The following is an 18,980-nucleotide window of genomic DNA, read 5'->3' as shown; positions in this document are numbered from 1 at the left end:
GCAGTGTTTAAAGAACAGCAACAGATGGTAGAGGAAATGGCGGATATGGTCGCTCGCTAAATCAGAGAGGTAAAATAAAAGTGATTCCGTAGCAGAGGATGGCAGTACATAGAGTCATTAAAAGTACAGCACGGAGCAGCCCATTCGCCCCATTTAAACTGCTAACTCCCATCGACCTGTACCCGAATCATAGCCCTTCATACCCTTATCATCAATAAACCTATCCAAACTTCTCCTAAACGTTGAAATCGAGCCCTCATGCACCACTTGCGCTGCCAGCTGGTTCTACACTCACGCTATTCTCTGAGTGAAGACGTTTCCCCTCAAGTTCCCCTTAAACTTTTCCCCTTTCTCCCTTAACCCATGACCTCCGGTTGTAGTCCCGCCCAGCGTCAGTGAACCTTCGAACCATAGAACACTACAGCACAGAAAACAGGCAATTCGGCCTTCCTAGTATGTGCCAAAACTTTATTCCGCTGGTCCCATTGACCTGCACCCAGTCCATAACCCTCCAGACCTCTCCCATCCATTCATTGATCCAATTTATTCTTAAAACTTAAAAGTGAGCCGATATTCACCATGGCAGCTCGTTCCACACTCCCACCACTCTCTGAGTGAAGAAGTTGCCCTAATGTTCCCCCTAAGCCTTTCCCCTTTCACCCCAAAGCCGTCCTCTCATATTTATCTCTCCTAATCTAAGTGGAAAGAGCCTACTCGCATTTATTCTGTCTACACCCCTCATAACTTTGTAAACCTCTATCAAATCCCCCCTCATTCTTCTACACTCCAAGGAATAAAGTCCTAACCTGTTCACTCTTTCCCTGTAACTCAACTCCTGAAGACATGGCAACATACTAGTAAATCTTCTCTGCACTCTTTCAATCTTACTGATATCCTTCCTATAGTTAGGTGGCCAGAACCACACACAACACTCCAAATCTGGGCTCACCAATGTCTTATACAACCTCACCATAAAATCCCAACTCCTATACTCAGTACTTTGATTTACGAATGCCAGGATGCCAAAAGCCTTCTTTACAACCCTGTCTACCTGTGACAACACTTTCAGAGAATTATGTATCTGAACTCCCAGATCCCTATGTTCTTTTGCACTCCACAGTGCCCTACCATTTACTGTGTATGTCCTACCTGGATTTGTCCTTCCAAAATGCAACACTCCACACTTGTCTGCATTAAATTCCATCTGCCATTTTCTGACCCATTTTTCCAGTTGGGCCAGATCCCTCTGCAAGCTTTGAAAGCCTTCCTCACTGTCCTCAACACCTCCAATCTTAGTCTCATCAGCAAACTTGCTGATCCAATTTATCACATTATCATCTAGATCATTGATATAGACAACAAACAACAATGGTCTCAGCACAGATCCCTGAGGCACACCACCAGTCACAGACCTCCAGTCTGAGAAGCAATCATCCACTACCACTCTCTGTCTTCTCCCACACAGCCAATTTTGAATCCAGTTTACAACCTCTCCATGGATACCGAGTGTCTGAACCTTCTGAACTAACCTCCCATGTGGGACCTTGTCAGAGGCCCTACTAAAGTCCATGTAGACAACATCCACAGCCCCTCCTTCATCTACTTTCTTGGTAACCTCGTTGAAAAACTCTACAAGATTTGTTAAACACGATCTACCATGCACAAAGCCAAGCTGACTATCCTTAATCAGCCCTTGGCTGTCCAAATACTTGTATGTCCAATCTCTCAGAACACCTTCCAATAATTTACCTACTACTGACGTCAGGCTCACTGGCCTGTAATTACCTGGTTTACTTTTGGAGCTTTTTTAAAGCAACGGAACAACATGAGCTACCCTCAAATCCTCCAGCACCACACCCGTAGCTAAGGACATTTTAAATAGTTCTGCCAGGGCCCTTGCAATTTCTACACTAGTCTCTCTCAAGGTCCAAGGAAATATCATGTCAGGCCCAGGGGATGTATCTACCTTTATTCGCTGTAAGGCAGCAAGCACCTCCTCCTCTTTAATCTCTGTATGTTCCATGACACTACTGCTTGTTTCCCTTCCTTCTATATACGCTATGCCAGTTTCCTGAGTAAATACTGATGCAAAAAAACTGTTTAAGATCTCCCCCATCTCGTGAGGCTCCACACATTAACAACCACTCCGATCTTCTAGGGGACCAGTTTTGTCCCTTACTATCCTTTTATTTTTTTTAAATCTTTTTATTAATTATTATTGAAAATCAACAACAAAGAAAAATACATCAAAATAATCAAGATAACATATCCATATGTAGAGTAAAAGTTAAACTATTGACCAGGCTGAACAGTATATCAATAATAATCAAAAAACATAGTATTAAAGCTTTTTTTTGTGGAAAAAAGGAAAGAAGGAAAAAAAGAACCCCTACTAACTAAAACAGAGATTACTCTTAATATACTTATAGAAACGCTTCAGGTTTACCTTCACATTATCTGCCAAAGCAAACTCATGTCTTCTTTTTGTCTTCCTGATTTCCTTCTTTAGTATTTTCTTACATTTTCTATACTCTTCAAGTACCTCATTTGTTCTTTGTTGCCTATACCTGCTAAACACCTCTCTCTTTTCCTTAACCAGATCGCCAATATCCCTTGAAAACCAAGGTTCCCTATGCCTGTTAACTTTGCCTTTAATCCTGGCAGCAACATGCAAACTCTGCACTCTCAAAATTTCACCTTTGAAGGCCTTCCACTTACTGAACTCATCCTTGCCAGAAAACAACTTATCCCAATCCACTCTTCCTAGATCCTTTCTCATTTCCACAAAATTGTCCCTTCTCCAGTTTAGAACCTCAACTCAAGGACCAGACCTATCCTTATCCATAATTAACTTGAACCTAATGACATTATGGTCACTGGACACAAAATGTTCACCTACACATACTTCTGTCACCTGACCTCTCTGGTTCCCTAATAGGAGATCAAGTATTGCATCCTCTCTCATAGGTACCTCTATATATTGATTTAGAAAACTTTCCTGAACACATTTGACAAACTCCAAACCATCTAGCCCTTTCACAGTGTGGGAGTCCCAGTCAATATGTGGAAAGTTAAAATCCCCTGTTATTACAACTTTCTGTTTCTTACATCAGTCTGCTATCTCTCTACAGATTTGCTCCTCCAATTCTCTGACTATTGGGCAGTCTATAATACAACCCTATTAATATGGTCACACCTTTCCCGTTCCTCAGCTCCACCCATATGGCCTCTGTAGACAAGCCCGCCGGGGCTGTCCTGTCTACGCACAGCTGTGATATTTTCCCTGACTAGTAATGCCACTCCTCCCCCCTTATCCCTCCCCCTCTATCACGTCCGAAACAACGGAAGATGCCAGTCCTGCCCCTCCTGCAACCAAGTTTCACTAATAGCAATAATGTCGTAATCTCACATGCCAATCGACACGCTTAGCTCATCTGCCTTACCTACAATACTCCTTGCATTGAAATAGATGCACCTGAGAACATTTCTATCACGTACAAACCTTTGATTTCTGTCTATACATGCAGTCCTCACATGACCTTTATCCTCCTCCACCTCACTATCTGCTCTAACACTCTGGATCCCCTCCCCCTGCAAATCTAGTTTAAACCCCCCAGAGCAGCACTAAAGCCTGCTTGCATTTATCCTATCTATATCCCTCATAATTTTGTATATCTCTACCAAATCTTCTATGTGCTATGGAATAAAGTCCTAACCTAGTCAATATTTCTATATATCTCAGGTCCTCCAGGTCCCAGCAACATCTTTGTAAATTTTCTTTGTACTCTTTCAACTTTATTTATATATTTCCTGTAGGTAGGTGACCAAAATAGCAGACAACAATCCAAACTAGGCCTTACCAATGTCTTGTACAACTTCAACGATCGCCTATGGTATCTCAATGAAAACAGTTTAGAGCTATACTAACATAACTAGCTTGGGGGTCTAGCATTTCTCAAAGGGGTTAACCACATATTTTCCTGTCTTTTCAGGGATCATGTAAATGCAACTGCTCGAAATCAACCTATTCAGGCTTTAGTTAAAAGAATGCAATTGTTGAGCTGAATCGTCCACATTTTTAAATTTTGGAATTTAGTTATATTAAAGCACTCACCCACATTTGAATGCTGCTTTGTAATTGATAATAATGTTTTTGTCCAAGAAGAATTCAAGTGGGGTTGTGTAATTCGTTGGTCTCAAATTGTTCCGAAATACTACTGACACCAATTGGAAGGATACTCTTGCACATCCTATCCCAGTGGTCCCAAAAGATCACCACCAGTGATTCAACTGGGCAGCCTCAGTCACAACAGTTGCAGGAAGTGAATTAGTCCTTTCAACCAGTTCTGTGATTCAACAAGGTAATAGCTCATTTGACCTTAGCCTCCACACTATTTTCCCGGTCTCTCCCCACATGCCTTGTAGTTTAACTGTCTGATAATGTCAGTCTTTGAGATAGAATTCCAAAGATTCACCACTGTCTAAGAGAACAAACAGCTCCTCAACACATCTGAACTGAATGACCCCTCATTCTAAAACTACCTGTCTTAGTTCTAAACTTCCTGTTTGGGGAAACATCCAAATGTTATCAGTCACCTTCAGAAACAGATAGGTTTCGATACAATGAGTGTAGGCCCAGTCAACTCACTTCATTAACTCTTCTTTTCAAAAATCAGCCCAGTGAACCTTCTTTGGATGGTGTTACATCTTTGTCTACATGTGCAATGTGCATTCATAGTAATTTATAATAAATAGAATGGTCAATGTAACATAGAAATACACTTAAGTCAGTGTGAGTTAATCACTCTGATGGCCTGGTGGAAGAAGCTGTCCCGGAGCCTGCTGGTCCTGGCTTTTATACTGCGGTACCGTTTCCCGGATGGTAGCAGCTGGAATAGATTGTGGTTGGGGTGACTCGGGTCCCCAATGATCCTTCAGGCCCTCTTTTCAAATGCTTCAAGTGTGGTCTCACCAGCTTCCTGTAAAGTTACATCACTGCTTCCTTACTCTTGTACTCATACCACTTGTATCGATGGTCAACAACAATTTGTCCCCCAATTAACCACTATATTTGCTTGTTAACTTTTTTGTGTATTAGAACCCCAGGCAACTTTATACTACAACATCCTTCATAGTTTGCACTCTCTTTAAATAATGGTTTGCTTTTAAATTTTTTCCTTCCAAGCTGGATCAAATCAAGTTCAAGTTTAATTATCATTAACCCATACATGAATACAGCTGAATGAAACAGTGTTCCTCTGGAGCCAAGGTGCAAAACATACAAAGCATTTTCAAAGTAGCAAGCACACACGCAGTCACAAAAAAAAACATACAGCCTCACCTGTTTCCACATGTGCAAATGTGCTGCTCACTCATTCAACCTATCTGCATCTCTTGGCAAGTTGTTTGTGTTCTTACAACTTTGTAACCCATCTATTCTTGTAACACCAGAAAACTTGACTGTGGTACACTCAGCCCCTTCATCAGAATCAGAATCAGAATGACTATTTGAGACTCCAGCACTGATCCCTCTGGCACCTCACCAGTTACTGACTGTTAATCTGAAAATGACCAATTTATGCCATCCTTCCGTTTTAGGTTACTTAGTCACTGTCCTATCCATGTTAATACATTACCCCTTTCCAATTTGCTCTTGCTTTGTAACATTTTATTTGGCAGTACATCAAATGTCTTATGAAAATCCAAACACACCATATCCACCCAAGGTTGATAATGAACAATTATATCAAATAAAATCATTTTGGTTCTGTTTGATTGCCTTATGATCTTAATGGATTCTTGCACTGACAGATGTTGGACTGAATATTGCCCTGCTTTCTTGAGGAGTGGCATAATATAGTATTGGTAGTTTCCCAATCCTTTGGGACCTCCCCAGAATCCAGGGAATTTTGGAAAATTAAAAGTAACACATGCACTTTCTCTGCAGGCTTTTCCATTAATGCCCTAAGATGCAGGTCAGCAGGTCCAGGATGTTTGTCATTTCTAAGACAATTAGTTTGCCTGTAACTTTTCCGCATGTGGTGAAGTTTGTTTCAATTTACCTGCTTGTACACTAAAGCCTGTGGATTGAACAATTCTCTCCTAAAGAGGCAGTGGTTTTACTGATCAAGGATATTAATTATCAATGATAATATTCAGTCAGTTGTCAGCATTTTTTCCTCGACTAAATGGAACTGAAAGATAATGGGTACAGCTGCAGTTGGTAGAATGGATAACCTGAACTTAGAACTTAGAAATGTGTTCAAATCAGAGCATAGAACATTGGGATAGAAAATTCTCAATTGTGTCTCAGTAATGATGTTCATGAAATTTACAAAAAAAACCTCACTTGCTCTAATAGCAATCAGATAAGAAAGCTTGACATTTTCACCTGGCTTGGCCTGTAAGATTCTCAGGAGCCGCTGCAAAATGGTTAACTATTTCCTGAAATTGTCTAGCAAATCAATCAGCATTACCAATCGGCTACTTTAATACTCAATGACTAACACGGGACTGATAATCTGGCACTGACTTTGGCACCAGATTTGGACATGGCAATTGTCCAGTCACCTTGCCAATGTTCTCATCATTAACATTTGGCAACAGGTTCTAAATTGTGTGGATTGTCCAGCAAGACATATTCAAAGTTCAAAGTAAATGTATTATTAAAGTACATGTATGCCACCATATACAACCTTGATATTCACTTTCTTGCGAGCATAATCAATAAAACTATAGAACTATAGTTAATAACCACAGCAACTTGAACATTCCACCAGAGTGCAAAAGATAGCAAACTGTGGAAGTATAAAAAGAAAGAAATAATAATAATAAATAAATAAGCAATAAATACCAAGAACATGAGATGATGAACCCTTGAAAGAACACTCATTGGTTGTGGAATCATTTCAATGATGGGGCAAGTGAAGTTGAATGAAGTTATCCCTGTTGGTTCAAGAGCCTGAAGGGGTGGTATGTTCTTCAGCCTGCTGGTGTGAGTCCTGTGCCTCCTGTACCCTCTTCTTGATGGAAGCAGTGAGAAGGGAGCATATCCTGGGTGGTATTCATACCCAAACAGTGAGACTTCACAGTCTCAACGTTCCAGACTCCATTGGTACTCCCTGGGTACATTCTGCCCTCTGGCAGCTGAACAGTAAAGGCAGGAATTATTACTAAGCAATAATAAAATAATAAACCACACAATTGTGAATAATAGCATTCACTTGATCAGGTAAAAAAGAAAGGGTACTTGCAGAACATTCCCATCCTCAGTGATGACCCAGTCCAGTATATGAGAGTAGACAACAATCCTGAAACATTTTTAACCATCTTCAGCCAGAAGCACTGAGTGGATGATCTGTTTTAATTTTCCCCTAAATGTTCCTTCCATTTCCCAACCTTCGCTCAGCTCAGTTCTGGCTGATAATAAGAGATGGCTGAGCCCGGGCAATATCTCAGCTGCGATGCTAAAGGCTTGTGCTGCATCTTGCTGAACGTGACATTACAGTATACCTGTGCTCCCTACCTAACAACATGTAAGATTGCTCAGGTATGTTCTGTTTGCAAAACGTAAGCCAAGTCTACTTCGGCAACTAACCATCAACTTTGGAGACACGAAAGACTGCAGGTGCTGATCTGGAGCATAAAACTAGAGGACAGCACCTCATATCCTAATTGTATAGTCTCCAGTTTCAGGTAATTTATTCCCCTTCTGCCCTTTTCTTTTTTCCTTCTAATCTGCTCTGACTTTTTCACAGGTACTTCATACTCCGGCTCCCAATCAACAGTTTCTGTCTCTTCTCCACCTACTCTATCTACCCATCACCCACACATCCTCCCCCCAACCCCCCACTGCTTCCACCTATCCACCCTACCTTCTTTATTTGGTTTCATGCTCCCCCTTCCTTTCCATCATCTGTAGTCCTTTGTTGCTTCTACCCGTCACCTCCCAAACTTTGTCACAAGTTCCTATCCGCCCGCTCACCTGATTCCATCTGAAAGCAGCATCTCCACATCTGGATCCACCTACTGCTTGCTAGCCCTTGCCCCGCCCTCTCTCTCACCTCTTTATATTGACTATCCCCCCACTTCTCTTTCAGTCCACATGAAGGGTCTTGCCCAAAACATTCATTGTCCTCATTGCCCTTGATAGGTGTTGCCTGACTTGCTGAGTCCCTATAACTTCTAGTGTATTGCTTATATAAATTTGAATTAACATGAAACATCTTCCAAAAGCAACTACATTTAAATGAGGAACAGCTAACACATGATTTCTTGTGGAGTGACACGTCTACTTTTGTACATCTAATAACCCTATGGTAAGATTCTCCTTTTCTTTGGATTCTAGTTCTATGGGCATTGTGAATCTATCATCCACAGCAGAACATTGTTCAAGTTCCATCAGTACAGAAGCTCCATTTCTTCTTTATTCTTTGTCAAAAGGTTTTTTGAGGTTTGAAGCATTAAATGTGCAAATAGTCACACCCTTTGATTACTACTATTCACCTGAGTGCTTTGGAATACATTTGATATATCCACTTCAATATATCATTATTATAATCATATATTGATTTATTTAACAAACATGAGAAAATCTGGAGATGCTGGAAATCCAAAGTAACACACACAAAATGGTGGAGGAACTCAGCAGGTCAGGCAACATCTATGGAAAAGAGTAAACAGCTGATGTTTTGGGCCTAGACCCTTCTTCAGAACTGAGAAGGAAGGGGGAAGATGCCTGAATTAAAAGGTGGGGAGAGAGGAAGGAGCACAGCTGGAAGGTGATAGGTGAAGTCAGGTGGATGGGAAAGGTCAAAGGTGGAAGAAGAAAGAATCTGATATGAGAGAAGACTGGAGAATGGGAGAAAGGGAAGGGAGGGAGGACCCAGGGGAAGTAATAGACAGGTGAGAAGAAGAAAACATAATTTACACACTAAGTCAATCAACATCAGAGAAAATAAAGTAGGTTTATAGTTTTTATATTTTTTTACCATCTTTGTACTTGATCATGTACTATTTTGTTGTCTAAGGTGATGCTGTGTGGGGTTAGTTTGAGGTGGTAGGTAGACCGTCCTAACCTTGGCCATGTGAGGCTGGGAAGATATTAACTCTGGACTGAGCTATGTGTTGCCATTCAGTTTCCCCAACTAAAATGGTGGGAAGCATTCTGTTGACCTGATGGCAGCATTCAGATTCAACTGCAGAACATGGGTGATCACAATAGTGTAGTGGTTAGCTCAAAGTGTTCTGGAATTCGGAGTTGAATTCTGGTGCCACCTGTAAGGACTCTGTACGATCTCCCTGTGGAATGTGTGGGTTTTCCCAGAGTCCTTTGGTTTCCTCCCAAAGTCCAAAGCAGTACAAAGCAGGTTAATTGATTATTGTGATTAGGTTAGGGTTAATTGGGATTGTTGAGGTTTGCTGGGGTGGCATAGCTCGAAGGACCAGAAGGGCCTACTCCTTGCTGTATCGCTGAATAAAATAAAATAAAAGCAAGGAAACCATCCTCAGCAACTTAAGAGAAACTTCAAAAAATATTGCAGAAGAATTTTCGATTTTCTGTGGGAATCCAGGAAGCAAGGGAAATATAAAAAATCCTGAATGAATAACTGCCTGTTTGACCAATTAAAACTGCATTTTATTTGAATGTATTAACTGGGGTTAAAATGGAAAAATCTACAGACTATAAACCAAATTAAATATATTAGCATCCATATATATCAACTTTAATTTCGACCTAAATTGTTCAGATATTGCAAGCAAATACATATTTATAATTCAACTTTTGAGCATATCCAATAAAGTATTTTACAAAATGAGAAGGCACAGCAAAATAACTGTAAAAGTATGGTTTAAATTGCTCTTCTTTCGTTCTTCTCCACCCCTTGACCTTTCCCACCCACCTGGCTTCAACTATCACCTTCCAGCTAACCTCTTTCCCCTCCCCCTGCCTTTTTTATTCTGGCATCTTCCCCCTTCCTTCTCAATCCTGAAGAAGGGTCTTGGGCCAAAATGTCAAATGTCTGTTATTTTCCATTGATGCTGCCTGACCTGCTGAGTTCCTCAAGCATTTTGTGTGTGTGTTGCACTTTTTTCAGTTTTTAATGAACAATTCTATCAACCAGAATTTTAAAATATAGCTGTTCATAGTTTAAGTTGGAAATGTCCTATTATGGTTGCCATAGTTTTTTAAAAAAACATTATATACATAAGTCTTTTTATATCTATAGTTTGTTCCAGCGAGCTATTTTGAGATTTAGTGCTGCTTAGCAGTGTAAATTGTTGTTGTGGGAGGAGAACATGATTCACCAGCGTCCACATTATAACTGTCAGATTATTATCAGCAGTGCGTATCATCTGACACTGCATAGCTGTAAGGCAAAAATAGAAGCACAATATGCTCAACTATGCAAAAGCAATAATCAACCTTCACAGAATTTAAAACAAGAATGATGGGATACAAGGCACTCAGGAAAACAACATTTCTTTCGTAGTTTTTTTTCACTTAGTTCACAGATTTGTTTACTATGAGATGGCAGAGACTTTGTGCTAACTGAGAGTACAACCCCAGTGCCAGTGGCTAGATCGGAATCTATGAGTTGGCATGGATGGAATGTTACTCCACACAGGAGCCAGAAAAATAAATCTGGTACTTCCAACATGGCAACACAAGAGAGACTGCAGATGCTAGAAATCTAGAGCAATACACAAAATGCTGGATGGACCCCGGGGGTCAGGCAACATCTGCGGAGGGTATTGAACAGGCCAAGACCCTTCATCAGTGGAAGGAAATGAATGTTGACAGTTCATTGCCCTCCATGTATGCTCCCCCAGTATTTTCTGTGTGTTGCTCTGTTATTTCCAATATACAAATCAGCCGTAGTGAAAAAGGCAGCACTTTCTCAGCTGATGTGACCGCTAAACCTGTCATGCTTTGGTCTGAACATTAGGAGCACCAGATTCCTCCAGGCTGCCAATCCTCCTCCTCCACTGATTATAGGTTGATCATTTTCACCTGCTTCTGGTTTTAGTTATCAGTGCACCCGTACTTTGTTTTGTGTCTCTCCTCAAGTTTCCTCAGTTTCGTTTGTCTTTGCTCAGTCTTGAGTTTACCTACACTGTATGTAGTGATTCTCAAGTTCTACCCTGTGTTCTCCACGAACCAATCTAGAAGTGAAGACCCATTGATGATCTCCATCCTTGTCTCCGGTCTCCTTGGCACCTGGTCTAAGTTTCTCCTGGTAGTCCATGGGTTAAAGGTATGGCACTTGACCATAATAATTCCAGTTCAACCCAGCCTGGCAACCACCTCACTACAGCAATACTGAGCCACAAGATGGACTCAGCAGAGTATGAGGATCTGTGATCAGTGCTGACCAGCCGGGAAGTCATGGTGAATGAACACAAGCGTGTGCTCCGGCAGATCTTGACGCTCACAGAGATCATCTGGCTGAGCCAGCAAACCCCTGCTACCACCCTAACTCCCGCGTCTCTGGACTTGCTGGAGCCTGAGCGATGCGGAGGTAACACGGGGACCTGTAGAGGGGTCTCTATTCAGTGTTCTCTGGCTTTCAAGCTGCAGACCTCTAAGGTCCCCTCTAAGGTTGCTGCTGCAACGTGGCCCATATTTTCCATCTCCTCCTTGGCCATGCTCTCGCCTGGGCTATGGTGCTCTGGGAAGGTTGTGCAGAAATGTGTCTCTTCCTCAGGGAAATGAAGAAGGTGTCTGACCACCCAGTCAGTGGGCGAGAGGTGACTAACTGACTCCTCCAACTTCGTCGTGGTACCTGTAGCGTGGCTGGCTATGAAACGGAGTTCCACACCCTGGTTGGAACACAGAAGCCTTTGTAGCCATGTTCCACCGTGCACTACAGCTGAAAGTAAAGATGAATTGGCAGCCAGAGATCTGGATGAAGATATCAAAATTCTCATCAAAACCCCTATCTGGGTTGACAACGGTCACCAGGAAAGTGGAAGGGAGCACAAAAATGAGTCCTTTAGGTTTGTCAACCCCTTCAGTCCGATCGTCCTTGGTGCAATCATGCACACCCAGCAGCTCCCCTCCACTTCCTCCAGAGGAATTGATGCAACTGGGCAGAACCCAACTTTCTCCAGCCGAGTGGGACTGGAGAACGAAGGGAAAGTTCTGCCTCTACTGTGGTGAGCCATGCTACCTCTGTTCTGCCTGTCTTGAGTTGTCGGGAGAACATCCAGACTGATCCAGGGAAGGGAGGTCTGTGCCCGGTTCCACCATTCATCTCAGATCTGCTACTTCAGGGGTCATGCTGCCCGCCTCCATCTCCTGGGGAGAACAACAACTTGCCCTGGGAGCCTTCCGTAGATTCTGGCACAGCAGGTAATTTCATGGAACTTGGGTTAGCAAGACATCTGCGAGTACCCCTGGCCCACCGCGACCAACCAGTAATGGCCATGGCTCTGGATGGAAGACCTTTGGGTCCTGGAAGGACCCGCCACCCACGTGTCTACATATAGAACATAATGAGACCATTCAGTTTCACCTTATTCATTCTCCTGAGCTCCCATTGACCTTAGGACACTCCCGGTTGGCCCTCCACAATCCACAAATTGACTGGGTCACTGGTGCACTCCACTGGGGTCATGCATCATGTACTGCAGGACAGATGGAGACTGCTCAAATGGTGGAGTTCATCAAGTGGTGGTTCTGGTGGCCAGGGTTGGATGGGGATATGAAATCGTATATAGCAGCATGGCACATCTGCGCCCAGATCAAGAACCCTAGATCAAGTTCACAGGGGCTTCCACACCCACTGCCCATTCCCTCCCACCCGTGATTCCATACCTCCATGGACTCCGTATTGGTCTGTCACCACCGTGAGGAAGAACCATGATTATGGTGGTGGTGGATCTGTTCTCCAAGGCCTGCCGAATTGTGCCTTACCCAAGCCTCCCTCAGTCTGGGCTTCAGCCAACCTTATGCTGTAACACGAGGTTAGAGTGCATGGCTATCCCCGGGTTGCTGTTTCTGACAAAGGCCCTCAGTTTAGCTCCTGGTTCTGGAAGACTTTCTGTTGACCTGTTGAATTTGTGGTCAGCTTCTCATCTGGATTTAATTTCCAGTCTAATGGGCAGATGGAGAAGGCCGACCTGGCCCTGGAGGAGACCTTGAGCTGCCTTGTGTCAGGCATCCGTCCACTTGGGGTGATCATCTACTCCGGGCAGAGTTTGCTCAACACTCTGCACCACTCTTCTACAGGTATATCTCCCTTTGAGTGTCAGTCTGCTTATCCATCCTCTCTGTTTCTGAGTAGGAAGCTGAGGTGGGAGTTCCATCTGTTGAATAGTTGGTCTGTCATTGCCAGTAGAACTGGAAAATAAAAGCTCAGGCAGCCCTACTGAAGGCCTCTCTGCAACAACAATGGCATGGCAACTGTTGAAGGAGATTAGGCCCTTCATTCCATCAAGGGATCTGGCTCCCCACCAAAGAACTTCCTCCATAGGTTGATTCTTAGAAACTGACACCATGCTACTTTGGACTGTTCATGGTTCTCTATCTGATCAGTCCACTCACCTACCATCTCCAGTTGTCACAGGCCTTCCAATTCAAAGCCACGTTCCAGGTCCCCCATCTAAAACTGTCCACCAGCACCAGTCGCAAGATTGCCCTGTGCTCCTCACATCATCGGTGGTCAGCCAGCGTACACCGTCTGTTGGCTTCAGGACTTCCATCTCATTTGTAGCTGGCTCCAGCACTTGATGGATTGGAGAGGTTGTGAGTTCCCTCTTATGACATCCTAAACCCAGACCTGATCAGGGACACTGTTACCACCCTGATCACCCTGAGCTGTCGGGTGTTGGCCATAGAGTGGTTGGAGGGTGTTTGTCATGTTTACCACATGGGCTGATCAGCAGGGGGTGTCAGGATCCTCTGATGTTCTTCCTCCCTCATTACTAGTTGATTGTTTTCAGCTCTGTCTTGTTTTAGTTATCAATGCACCTATGGTTTGTGTTGTTTCTCTACTTGAGCCCCCTCTGTTTTTTTTGTCTTTTGCTCGGACTTGAGTTTACCTTCCTTGTTAGTAGTGATTCTCGAGTCAAGCCTGTGTTCTGTACAAACCGATCCTCAACGATTCTTCATTCAACTCAATCCTCACTTCTTCTCTCCCTTGCATTGGGGAACACTTGGTCTATCTGGGTTAAAGCCATGGGTTAAAGATAGAACTTCGACATAACAATCTGGTTCAACCCAGGTGGCTCGTTATATAAACCAATGGTGGATATTATATGCAAGAAAGTGGAATAAGTGAAACTTGCGTACTTTAAAATTAGTTTAACTATGAGGAAAGCTGCTTCTCCAAAACTCCAAGCACATATGGAAAAATATCCTCTGTATCTCTCCAGGTCTTTTTCAGAGAGTGACTTTGACCTTGAAAGAAACCTTTAGGTTACTACCTGCCTGCTGTATTGTAAATACCATTTATAAATCTACATTTCAATTTAATCAACTTTTGTTTCAATGAACCATGGGAATCTGCAAAGTCTCTTTGGAGGATGTCTACCTTGAAGAAATTAAAATCTTCTCTTCGACAAGAGTTCAGTGAAACCCCCTCTCACTGCTCCCCCTGAGACCTCTGCTGCCCTCCAACGCTTTCACCCTGTGCTCACCCAGACTTGCTTCCACCATCATATATCCTTCCTGGGAATTTGTCTTCACCACTGCCTTGTCCCACATGGCTTTCAGCTCCCTTTTGTCTCCAACCAGTCCCAGGCAGATGCAGACATCGGATTCCACCACCATCAACTCTAGTTCCTACAACCCTGGACGCCTTCAGACTGCACAGTATGCAGCCTTTAGCTCTGGCTCCAGCCTGGACCTCAAACCCAGACTGAGATTTTCCTTGCTGCCACTAGACCCCTGGGCTCTCCCTCCCTCACCACCACTCTCCACCCCTGGGCCCTCAGGCTCCCCCATCATCCCCTGGATTCTCAGAACCTCCATCTTCCTCTCACCCTACCTCCCCTAAACACCTCGTCTGATGCCACCATTTCTCCTCCCCACTCTAATCCCAGCTCTAATTCCTGCTGTGTCTTCACTGTTCCCTCTGACCTTCCCCTCTCTGAGGCATACCCTTCTGTCCTCACCGCTCCACTTTTGTGCCTCTGCACCTATACCTTAGCGAGTTCTGCACTTGCCACAACACTTACCGAGCTCTTCTTCCATTGTCTCTGTCACCGAGCTCACTTCCTTGGTACGAACTCCCCACCTTGCACTGATGGCCCCTTCTCCCATCTCCAGCCCTCCTCCTCTTCTACGACGGCCTGCTCTGCTTCTCTGACTTCTCTGGATCTTTCCATCTGTAATTACTGAAAAAACATCAGCCAGTTCAACTTCAGCACTGCTTTCTCCTCCTTGAACCTTACACCCTCTGAACGCACTGCCCTCCACTCTCGCTGCACCAATCCTGCCCTACCATCAAACCCACAGACAAAGGGGTTTGCTGTTGTAGCGTGACGGACTGACCTTTACCTTGCTGAAACCAGGCGGCAACAATCAAACACCTCCCCTTACCTACCCATTGAACAGGACCCCACTCCAGATCATCAGGAAACCATCACTGACTTTGTCAACTCTGGAGAACTCCCATCCACTGCCACCAAACTCATAGTTCCCTGACCCTGCACTGCTCGTTTCTATCTCCCACCCAAGATCTACAAGCTTGACTGTCCAGGTAGGCCCATTGTCTCTGCTTGCTCCTGCCCTTCTGAACTTGAGTCTTTGTACCTCGAATCTAATCTATACCCTTGGTTCGGTACCTTACCACATACATCCACAACACTTCTTATTCTCTCAGTCTCCTCAATAACTTTCAATTCCCTGGTCCTGGCCACCTCATTTTCATCATGGATATCCAGACCCTATACACTTCTATCACCCAACAAGAAGGCCTCAAATCTCTCCACTTCTTTCTTGACAACAGATCTGACTGGTTCCCCTCCACCACCCCCACCCTCCTCCATCTGGTAGAACTGGTCCTCACCCTGCACAATTTCTTCAGCTCCTCCCACTTTTTCCAGGCTTAGGGGGCAGCTATGCTCCCCAGCTGTGTCTGCCTTTTCATTGGCTACGTAGAGTAGTCCATGCTCCAAGTTTTCCCTGAAAATGGTCCCAAAATCTTGCTGTGCTGTATTGGCAACTGCACTGGTGCTGCTTCCTGCACCCATGCTGAGCTTATCAATTTCATTAACGTTGCCTCCAACTTCCACCCTGCCCTTAAATTCACTTGGTCCATTCCTGATAACACCCTCCCCTTTTCGATCTCTGTGTCTCCATTTCTGGAGACAAACTGTTGTCCGACATCTTTTGTAAACCTACTGATTCCCACAGTTATCTTGACTTCCCACCCTGTCTGCAGTAAAATGCTATTCCCTTTTCTCAGTTCCTTCATCTCTGCCACATCTGTTCCCAGAATGAGACTTTCCTTTCCAGGACATCAGAGATGTCCACATTCATAGAATGGGGTATCCCTTCCTCCACCATTGATGCTGCCCTCATCCGCATCCCCTCCATTTCCCAGACATCCACACTCACCCCATCCTCCCACTGCCATATCAGGGATAGAGTTCCTCTAGTTTTTACCATGAGCCTCCACATCTAACACATATTTTAGAACTTCCGCAATCTCCAAAGGGATCCTACCACCAAGCACCTCTCTATATCCCCCCACCCACTTTCTGCAGGGATCACTCCCTCTACAATTCCCTCATCCATTCGCCCCTCTCCATTAATCTCCCTCATGGCACATATCCCTGTAAGAGGGACACTGATTTTATCAACAGCTGCCCATTCACCTCCTCCCTCAGCTCCATGCAGGGCTCCAGGTGAGGCAACACTTCATCTGTGATTCTGCTGGGGTCACCTATTGTGTCCGAATCTCCTGAGGCGGCGGTGAGATTTGTCCTAAACTGGAGGACCGCATCATTGAACACCACCACTCCATCCGACTAAAATGGAACTTCCCAGCAGCCAACCATTTTAATTCCGATTCCCATTCACATTCCGACATGTCATTCCATAGCCTCCTCTTGTGTCATGATAAGGCCACCCTCAGGGTGGAGGAGCAACACCTTATATTCCGTCTAAGCAGCCTCCAATCCGATGGCATGAATATCGCTTTCTCCTTCCAGAAAAAAAATTCCCTCTACCCTCCCCTCTTCTGTTTCCCACTCTGGCCTCTGGCAAAGGTTTGCTGATAAAAATAAATGAACTGTATGCAAATTCTGAGCAGATACACTACCAAGGATTATTTTTCATGATCTCCTTGAAGACTACAGCAAATAAAATCATCTGCTTTCTTGAGGTTCCCAGCCTCTCAGTTGTCATAAAAATAAGCACTTTCTGTAAGAATACTTGCTGCATGATCATTGGAAGGGATCGATTTGAATCCTAATGAATGGAACCATTGGCATTCAGCCTTTCAAAACAAAGTCCGAGATGTACAGTCACACTGTATGAGTCCAGGACTTACCAACAAATTCTGGGGGTGAATAGGACAGCTCTCTTGCACCACTGAACAGACCATGGTTTTGGATGGTGAGGCTGGGATTTCTTGCATTACACTGAAGTAATCCCACTATGACCTGAAATTGTATTGATACCACTGACATTTCTAGATCTGTGGCAGAGGAAGAAAAGGGAAAGATCTATTACTTTAATTGTGTTTGATATTATTGTATCCTAAGTCATTTTCCAATATTTTGATAAACTTTATTTCAAAACTCTGTCAATACATTTGTTTTATTACTTTAATTCTAGCGGTCTCCGGATGCCTCTAATAAAATAATTGACAGCTTTGACATAAAACAAAGCTCCAACCTGCAGCTCTGCTTTTAGACAATGACTGTAGGCATATTCAAGATCACCTTCCAGATTATACTGTTGTGCCTTGCAGTGCAGACAGCCAAGGTGAGCTGCTATCAAATCCAATAACGATAAAAAGGACATCGATTTTTATTTATACATATTACTGTCATTATGTTATAGACATCAGTAAAAGTAGAATCCACTTGTGTGCCACAACTTTCATAGATATGTGGAGGGGAGTATATTAATTGGCTTCATCACAGACTGGTATGGAAACACCGATACTCTTGAACGGATGACTGTATAAAAAGTAGTGGATTCCGTACAGTCCATCACAGGCAAAGCCTTCCCAACCATTGAGCACATCAACATGAAACTCTGTCGTAGGAAAGCTGCATCCATCATCAAGGATCTCCGCTACCTGGGTCATGCTCTCTTTTCGCTGCTGCCATCAGGAAGAGGAAACAAGAGGCTCAGGGCTCGCACCAGCATGTTCAGCAACAGTTACTACCCTTCACCCATCAGGCTCTTGAACAAATGGGAATAGCTTCACTTGCCCCATCGCTGAAATATTTCCACAACCTATGGACTCACTTTCAAGGACTCTTCATCTAATGTTCTCAATATTTATTTATATTTGCATCTGTTCAGTTTGTTGTCTTCTGCACTCTGGTTGAAGACTCTAGATGGTGCGGTCTTTCTTTGATTACGTTATAGATACTATTCCATAGAGTTGTTAAGTATGCCCACAATCAAATGAATCTCAGAGTTGTATATGGTGACATATATGTACCTTGATAATAAAATTTACTTTGAACTTGAATTCTTTCAATAGATATATTTGTCAATCATCACTCTCATTGGTGCACTGACAGCATTTGGTCTAGTAATGCAAAGAGTTTTTTATTGCCCTAGATATGTGGAATTGTTCCACAGTGTGAGAAGATCTGTTTTCTTACATGATGATTCTGTATGAACTGCGTAACAGAGACATCATCTGGACAATGTTATCTAAGTCACAAGGATCACAATTCAAGTTTCTATTTAAACAGAATATTATAAAGAGAAATAAAGCCACAAATTCCATTTGAAAATGTTTTAGTAGAAGTTACAGAATTACTGAAAGATTTTACTAATCCCT

This window comes from Mobula hypostoma, chromosome 9 (assembly GCF_963921235.1).
Source record: "Mobula hypostoma chromosome 9, sMobHyp1.1, whole genome shotgun sequence".
Classification (NCBI taxonomy): domain Eukaryota; kingdom Metazoa; phylum Chordata; class Chondrichthyes; order Myliobatiformes; family Myliobatidae; genus Mobula; species Mobula hypostoma.
Note: the sequence above shows the minus strand (reverse complement) of the source record.